Here is a 9,700-nt window from a genome sequence, read left to right as displayed (position 1 = left end):
GCGATAAGATTGAGCACTTTTGTAAAGATTGTAAAGAGCCTAAGAAGAAGAAGAAAGCCTTAGATTCTGGTTCTGAAAAATCTCAGGAAGATGGCGATGCATTCATCATAACTTTGGCAGCCCATGCATCTAATGATGTGTGGTTGGTTGACTCAGGTGCATCTTTTCACATGACCTCTCATCGAAACTAGTTCTCAAGATATGAAGAGTTCGATGGTGGAAAGGTGTACTTGGTGATGATTCTCACCTAAAGATAGTTGGATGCAGAAGGGCCACTATCAAATTTCCTGATGGACAAGTAAAGGGAATCAATGGAGTTATGCACATTCTAGGTTTGGCACAAAACCTATTATCTGTAAGTATGCTAAACGATGTAGGTGTGCAAGTTGCTTTTTTGAAAGAAGGATGCAAGATGATGAGAGGATTGATAGTGCTTGCAAGGGGTACTAGGAGAGGTACCTTATTTCAGCTAGATGCATGTATTCCTCTATGTAATAGTTCCTCATCCTCACCATCTAAATGAGCAGTGAAGAATACTGTGGTAATTCGTTCTGATGGCAATGCAAACACTTTGGAAGGTAAGCTTCCTACAGAAAAGACAATGTTATGGCATTTGAGATTTGGTCACATTGGTGAAAAGGGTCTCAGAACCCTAAAAAATAAAAATCTTGTTGAGGGGTTAAATGATTGCAATCTCGAGTTCAACTTCTATAAACACTGTGTCTATGATAAACAAAATCATGTTCAGTTTTACACTAGTTCTCACAAATCTTTTGATTTTTTGGATCTTATTCATTCTGATGAATTTAGTCCTATAAAAGTTCCTTCAATCTCTGAGTTTGTTATTTTTATATCTTTCATAGATGATTACAGTAGAAGGACATGGATTTATTTCCTTAAAAGTAAGACACAAGTCTTTAGTCGATTCAAGGAATTTAAAGCCCTTATAGAGAATCAAACTAGTAAGAAGATTAAGTGTGTGAGAACTGACAATGGTGGTGAGTTTTGCTCAGCAGAGTTTGAATAGTTCTATAAAGAACAAGGTATCGAGAGGCATAAGACAACTCCTTATACCTCACAGCAAAATGGAGTTGTAGAGAGAATGAATAGGACACTGATGGAGAAGGCTAGGAGTATGCTTAGTGGAGCTAGTTTAGAACAAAGGTTTTGGGCTAAAGCTATGGCCACTTCTTGCTATCTGGTTAACAAATGTCCTACATCAGCCCTTGTTGGTAAGAAACCCATGGAGGTGTGGTCTGGTAAGAAGCCTTCAATTAGGCATCTTCATATTTTTGGTTGTGAAGCTTATGCACATGTTCCAAAGGAGAAAAGATCTAAGTTGGAAAACAAAGCTATTAAATGTATTTTCATCGAGTACAGTGCTGGTGTGAAAGGATACAAGCTTTGGTATCCTATGACTAGTAAGGTGTTGTATAGTAGAAATGTTATTTTTAGAGAGCTAACATCTTCTCCTTTTGTGCTACAACTAGATGAAAAATAAAAGGAAAAAGATGTTGTTCAGTTGCCTCCTACCCCTGAGAAGACTGAACAGAGAGACCATGTTGGGTCTAATGATGAGGAGAGCTCTAGCAGCTCTGATAGTTCAAAAGAAGAGGAAGAACAACCTCAACCTCAACCCTTGAGGAGATCCACGAGAGAAAGAAAGGTTTTGTTATTCAATGTTAGATTCCAGTTGTGCTTTTTCTTTGATTACTACCACTGATGAGCCTAGATCTATGAAAGAGGCTTTGGGCATGGAAGATGCAGGTTCTTGGATTGAGGCTATGGATAATGAGATGGCCTCATTAGAGAAAAACAAAACATGGGACCTTGTACCTTTGCCTAAAGGGAGAAAATCTGTTGGTTGTAAATGGGTGTTCAAGAAGAAATTTTGTGCAGATGGCAGTGTTGAAAGGTACAAAGCTAGATTGGTTGCAAAGGGGTATTCATAGGTAGAGGGAATAGATTATGGTGAAATATTCTCTCCTATTGCAAAGTTGACATCCATTAGATTTTTGTTATCTCTTGCTGCATCATATGATTTAGAGATAGAACAGATGGATGTGAAGATAGCTTTCCTTAATGGTGATTTGGAGGAAGAGATTTATATGTCATAGCCTAAGCACTACATTGTTAAAGGTAAAGAATCCTTAGTTTGCAGATTAAAGAAATCTTTATATGGTTTGAAGCAATCTCCTAGGATGTGGTACCTTAAGTTTGATGCCTTTATTTTGTCAATTGGATTTGTAAGATCAAAATCAGATCATTGTGTTTATTTCAGAATTGAAAATGATTTCCTTCTTATTGTTGCATTATATGTTGATGATATGTTGCTATTTGGGAAGGGTAAGGGTATGATTTCTAATTTTAAATCTTAGTTTTCAGCATAGTTTGAGATGAAAGATCTTGGGGCAGCTAGGTACATCTTGGGTATGGAAATCAGTAGAGACAGGTCTAACAGAAAACTTTGGTTGAGTCAGAGTAAGTATGTGAAGTTTGTGTTGGACAAGTTCAGCATGGCAGATTGTAGACCACTATGTGTTCCTATTCCTGTGGGAACAAAGTTATTTGTAGATGATTGTCCAAAATCTCCTAGTGAGGTGGAGGACATGAGTAGAGTACCTTATGCTAGTGCAGTTGACAGTCTTATGTATGCTATGGTCTGTACTAGACCAGACATTGCCCAAGCAGTGGGAGTCCTGAATCAATTTATGGCTAATCCTAGATGGATACATTGGGATACAGTTAAGCGAGTATTTAGATATTTGAGGGGTACATCAGATTACTCCATATGTTATCATGGTAACTCTTTTGGATCTTCACATTCAGTTTGTATTCATGGGTTTGTGGATTCAGATTGGGTTGGTGATATTGACCATAGGAGATCCACCAGTGCTTATGTGTTCACTATGTTTGGTGGTGCCATCAGTTGGATGAGCAAGCGACAACTTGTGGTTTCTTTGTCCACTACAGAAGTTGAGTACATGGCTGCTACTCATGCTTTTAAGGAAGCCATTTGGCTTAAGAGATTGTGTTCTGATGTTGGTGTTGATGTAGAACAGATTACTATTTGGTGTGATAGTCAAAGTGCTATTTGCCTTGCAAAGAATCCAACTTTCCATGCCAGAACGAAGCACATTGATGTGCAGTATCACTTTGTGAGAGATATGGTGGAAGATGGAAAGGTAAATTTGGAAAAGGTAGATACTGTGAAGAATGTTGCAGATGCATTAACGAAACCAATGTGCACTGAGAAGTTCAGATGGTGTTCAGAGTCTATGGGCCTTTTGGCCTATAGCGGTTAGTTCCTATTATGTTCCTATTGCTCTTACAAGGTGTTTGACAAGTGGGAGAATGTTAGGAATAAGGTGTCTCAACCTTGTATAATTACTATTCTTATTATTTGTTTTGTAAAATGTATTTCTTGCAAATAATGTTGATGTGTCAACATCTTGAATTGTGTGTAAGGAGATCATGGCTAAAACAGCTATGATGGATTCCTATGACATGTAAGAGCTATGTTAAGAAGATTAAATGATAGGTGAAGACATGTGGTAGTTGATAAATTGGAGTACTGTACACTCTACCCTAATACGATTTATCTTTGGGAGTAGCCCTAAAGTGAAGCACATGTTATAAGTGTTTTTAGGGTTACAAAGAGAAGTGATGCATGAGAGTGTATTGTTGGTACTATGAGTTGCTATTGGAGTCTTCTGTTGTCGTTGTTGAGCTTGCACTGCAAGTGTATTGTAACCTTTTGTTGAAGATAATACATTGTGCAAGTTCTGGAGGGGTGGGGTTGTTTTACCGAAAGGTTTTTCCCCACCGAAAAATCTTTGTGTTATGTGTTTCTTTCTCTATCTATTTTTATGTATGCATTGTTGGCCACATTATTGTTGTTGTTTACAAATCTGTAAGTGAAAATTTTTAAAAGGATTTGCACCATACTTTCCTTAAGAGATTAGTGTAGGAAGTTGTTTCCACACCTGAGTTTCCTTATAGTCTATGAATTACATATAGTGTCTTGAGTCCTTGTTAGAATCCTCAACCCTATTAGGAGTCAGTAGATCAAATGCAGTGTATGCAAGTAGAGCCCACTGCCCTAACATTCATTTATACAATAAAGTGCTTCACAAGAATTGATATACATACAATACTTTCTCACTGTTATAATTCACACTTGCTCTAATCATACATCATATCTTGCATCACATAAGGCTTATATTTCTTTCAAGTTGTCTATACAATAGTTCTCATGTCATACATCTATTATATATTGCATATGTTGCATCTTATCTATGCAAGATAAGATCTTTACTTATACTTCACAAATTAGCAATTCTTTACTTAGTTGGCCTTCATGTATTCACACACTTGCTATAATACATAATATCTTATGGATTAATTTTCAAAAAGTTATCTCATCATGGCTTAGTAATTATTTTTCTAACAAAATAATTCCTTAAGTCGTATAACTAAAATCTCTACTATGTTGTATTATGCTCTGTCAAATACATGTACTGGTATTTTAATTTTAACTCATGTCATATTGTCCATCCACATCTGTGCACTTTACCACATCATCATGATATTGTCATAAATCTTTTCTTAACTACCCATAAGCTAACTCAAAGTATGTCTTCCATACACATCTTGTGTGTCTTTGTGTTATTGCAAACTATCTAACACTTAAACAAATTTCTAATTCTAAATGCATAAATGAAATGTTGAATACATGTTTCCATAAATGAAAACTCTCAAGAAATCTATCTAACCATATTTTCAACACACTTGAAATATCCAAAAAACTTGGTAGCTCGATTTGAAACTATACTCTTTGGTAGACCATGTAGTCTAACCACTTCTCTAAAAAACAATTCTGCCACATGAACAACATCACTACTCTTCTTGTAGTGAAAGAAATGTGTCATCTTTAAAAACTTGCCAATCATCAAAAAAATAGAATCTTGCCCTTACTAAGAAGAAAATCCATGTTAACATCCTCCCAAAAATCCTTTGGTAAAGGTAATGGTTAATAAAACCATGTATTCTTCTTCACTCCTTTTGCCATCTGACATACTTTGCAACTCTGAACAAACTTCTTGACATCCTGCTACAACTTTGGCCAATAATAGTTCTCAACAATTAAAGCAATGTTTAAATATCTTTACCAAAGTGTCTAGCTAACCCTCTAGTATTTTTCTCCTTGATGAGATTCTCTCTCATTGAACTTCTTGGAATGAAAAACTGATTTCCTTTGAACAACATACCTTCTTTGATTATGAAATCCAACCACCTTGTCCTATCAAGTGTAACATGTTTTTTGCAAGCCACCCACACTCCATAAAAATTAGGATCCTCTGGATATAAATTACTAAGTTCCTTGAACCCAACCACTTCAATCTACATTTCTGTCAGACTTCTTGAACTCTGATAGCATCTTAAACTCTATTAGACTTCCCACTCCTATGCTTCAAGATAAGTGTATAACTTTGCAAAAATTCAACCCACTTTAAATGCCTTTTCTTCAATTTTCCTTGACTATTCAAATATTCCAAAGCTTGATGATCATTATACAAAACATACTCCTTATGAAGAAGATGTTGGTATCTCAAACTATTGTTGTCTATTAGTGTGAAATACATAGTCATTTACAAGGCAGAGTCAGAAGGTCATCACTGCAACCAGGCTACTCTATATAGGCTGAGTCATGTACACAAGTATGTGTCTATAGATCTATATAGGATTTGAGTAAGTGTATGGTCACCAAGTATCAAGCTGAGATCAACACCTACTGAGCATTTTCAAGCATATAAGTGTTGAGTTAAATAGTATGTACCAAGTACAATCTAGATCGAGCATCAACAATGTTGAATATCAAAAAATAGTAGGTATTGAACAATGCAAAGTATACATGCAAGTTAGAAATTATACATATTTCAAGGTAAATCATTTTCAAGCCAACATGGAAGGAACATTTAATAAATGTAGAGGTTGTTATAGAGATTCAATGGGTGCATTATCCTTGGTACCACTCATCTTTATTATGATCCATGATGTTAGGAGTTATTATATGTGTAAGATCAGAGAATTTGGAGATTCTAAGATAAGAGAAGCCTTTGAGAAGTTGTGTAATGAAGGAATCTTGAAGGATTAATTTAAAGTTATTGAAAGGAAAAGGGTTAACTATTGCCCTAGAAGTTCAAAATAATTTCAAGATTGAATGGATTAAAATTGTTTTAAGTAGAATCCATGATATGAAGTGATGGTTACAAAATGGACCCACGAAAATCATGAAGAAAATGATTCACAACGTTATAGTATATCCAACTCTAGTTAAGAAAAAAACCATGTGATGCTTGAGTCAAGAGGAAGTTGAGGAAAACACAAGTGCCAGGTGGAATTGATGAGGTCTATCAATTGCAAACATTTCTATTCCACTAATTAAATTTTTTGTGAGGGTTTTAGCTTAGACATGTCATGTATGACAGTGGATCAAGCATGGAAGATAGTGATGAAAGATCATTAATATGATATTTACAAGCTTCAAGGACTACAATTAGGAAAGAATATATTATCTATTAGAAAAGAAAAGAACTCAATGTGTAAGTTTGGATCCCTCATTATATGTATTTTCTTTTACATCCAAAGATATTTTCGTAGTATTGGTGATATTGTTTGGGAACAGAAAAAACTAGTGACCCAAGATAGATAAGTGAATACATTACTCAATTAGGAGAAAATTTTGAGAAAGTCATGGATGCTTATTTTGAGGAATTTAATCAATGTTGATACCTCATTTAGAGGTCATGGAAGGGGAGATGCAATTAACCCAGGATCTTATCAAAGAAGATCATAATATTTCAGTGGCTAATAGCTAAATTGACTTAGCTACAAGATTATAGTTGTAGAATCACATTTTGGAGTTAGAAAGAACCACATGGGATCGTGCACTATTCATGATCACCCAAGTTCATCAAACATTCATTGATAAATATAGCTTGCCTCCACCCATTCAACCCCAACAACTATGATAGGCATGTTAAAAAATAAGGGGGAAATAGATTTGTTGAAGGGGAAATGGATTTGTTGTCATAAAGAAGAGAGTATGTGAATGTGGATACAATATTCATTTGTTTGTTTATTCATTATTCATTTTAGCATAAGTCATAAGACTTAGGGGGAGTACTCAATATCAGATTGTACTTGTGATGATGTAATCATGACAAAGTGTTTTTCCCACTAATGTCAAAGGGGGAGATTGTTGGTATCTCTAGCTATTGTTATCTATTAGTGTCAAAAACTTAGTCATTTACAATGCAAAGTTACATGACCATCAATATGACTAAGCTACTCTATATAGGTCGTGTCATGTACACAAGTATGTATGTACTAAGCTCTATAAGAGCCGAATAAGTGTATGGTCACCGATTTTCTATGCAAGTCGAGCTCAACACTACCAAGTAATTCCAAGCATATAAGTGTCAAGTTACATAGTATGTGTCAAGTACAATATAGATTGAGCATCAAAAATGTTGAGTATCACAAAATAGTAAGTGTTGAGCAAAGAAGAGTATACATGAAAGTTAGAAATGATACAAATTTTGAGGTAAATCATTCTCAAGCTGACATGGAAGGAACATTTAATATATGTAGAGGTTTTTACAAATTTTTATGCATTTATGACATGGATCATAGATCCCTATGTTTTGTGATCAATAATTTAAATGAAGAGGCTCATCATGGAAGAATCTAGAAAACTATTTACAAAATTCATCAAATAGAGAAGATCTTAACCTAGATTAGAAATAGGATGAGAGCATAAGAGAGTGTATGTGAACAAGGAGAAATATGTGAATGGTGAAGTGAAAGATCAAGATCAAAGCAGAACTCAATGGAACTGTTATGTTATCTTTTGAATAAAGAAAGTGACATATTTAGAGTAGTGAAGGAGAAGAAAAGTTTTATCAAATCAGAAGAGAGGATTAGTTTACAAGGAGAAGACTTGAAATTATCTTACAAAGCATACTGAGAGTCAAGTACTAAATCAATTCTAACCAACTTGAATCAAGTTAAATCTCTTAACAAAGTGGTCTTAACAGATCTTTGTAAATCTCCTAATTGAGTTCTTACTTTATTATAAGTGTTAAATCCTTCAACAATGTGAGACCTAGCAGTCTCAAACGCTTTTAACTGGGTAGACCCCTCACATGGTAGATAATTATATTACGATCAAACATTATAACGCTAATAGGTTAACTTTATTACCACAACAATGAATATTTGTGGGTGTCACCCCCACTTGAGTTTAACCTTCACCTTGGAGGGTTTCTAGGTAACAAATATCGTGTTATGTGTTTATTTCATGCATGTGATAGATCACATTTACATGTTATAACAAGTTTATTATTACAATTTTTTTCATGCACAAGATAAATTGGTGAATGTGTGAATGAATTGTTGAAAAGTAAATGTACTTAAGATTCTGATTCACTCCCCCCTCTTAGAATATGTTTATCCTATTTATACTTCCATCAATCAATAGAAGATAGTGTCTCCACTTCTTCAATACCTGAACTATAGCATAAAATTCTTGATCATAAATAGAATATATATTTTTTGGCATCATTTTATTTCTCACTAAAGTAAGAAATAGGCCTACCTTCTTGGCTCAATATATCTCTTGTTGTAATACCACTAGCATCACAATGTACTCGAAACACCTTGTTAAAATGTCAAAGTTATAAAAATAATTTTCTCTATAACTTTCTATTTCAATAGATTAAAATTATTATCTTCTCCTACAGTCCAGTTAAATTCTTCCCTATCCCATCTCATTATTTCAGTCAAAGGTCCACAAATACTACTAATAACTCTTATGAACTTTCTGTAAAAGATAGTCAATCCATGAAAAGATATCACCTCTATAGCACTCTTTGGAGTAGGCCATTCAAGGATAAACTTGACTTTCTTTGGGTCCATTTTCAGACCTTCTACTAAAACATCCTAGGTACACAGACTCCTTCACAAAACTACACTTCTTTAGGTTTATCAATAACTATTCTTCCCTCAACTTGTCAAACACCTTTTAAATATGCATTAATTTCTCCAATGTTTTACTAAAGATCGATATATCATCTTGGTAATCAATGACAAACTTATCTAGAAACTCCTTCAATACCTCATTCATGAGCCTCATGAAATTTCTCAGTGAATTGGTGTTAGCCACATTTATAGTCGCCAATTCACTTTCGGTTTTAATTTTTCTCTCAAGCGCGTCCACTTTCCTTGTCGCATGAGAAACTTAACGCCCTTGAAGTGCCCAACCAAAGCCTTAAAACCTGCACGGTTAGCCCTTTTCCCCCATTCTAAACCACTTTGAACCACTTTGAACCTTAGTTCAAAGTAGTTCAAAGTAGTTCAAAGCGGTTCGATGAGATTTTTTTTACTAATGCTTTCTTTGCACAAGTAATGTATCTCACTCAGTGGTTTGTTCTTCTGAAGCACTTTGAACCACTTTGAACCCCGGTTCAAAGTAGTTCAAAGTAGTTCAAGACCTACGTAATAATCACTTTCAAGCGTGAAAAGACAGCGCACCACCTTTCACTCGTGATCCTGTTAGATGAGTGTGGCCTAAAGGACAGTCCTATTTCCAAGGAAGATAATCATTGTAAATCATGCCAAAGATCTTCAAGTCGTC

Source organism: Cupressus sempervirens, chromosome 4 (assembly GCF_028749045.1).
Source record: "Cupressus sempervirens isolate cs-2001-9-10 chromosome 4, ASM2874904v1, whole genome shotgun sequence".
Taxonomy (NCBI): domain Eukaryota; kingdom Viridiplantae; phylum Streptophyta; class Pinopsida; order Cupressales; family Cupressaceae; genus Cupressus; species Cupressus sempervirens.
This window is presented reverse-complemented; position numbering follows the sequence as displayed.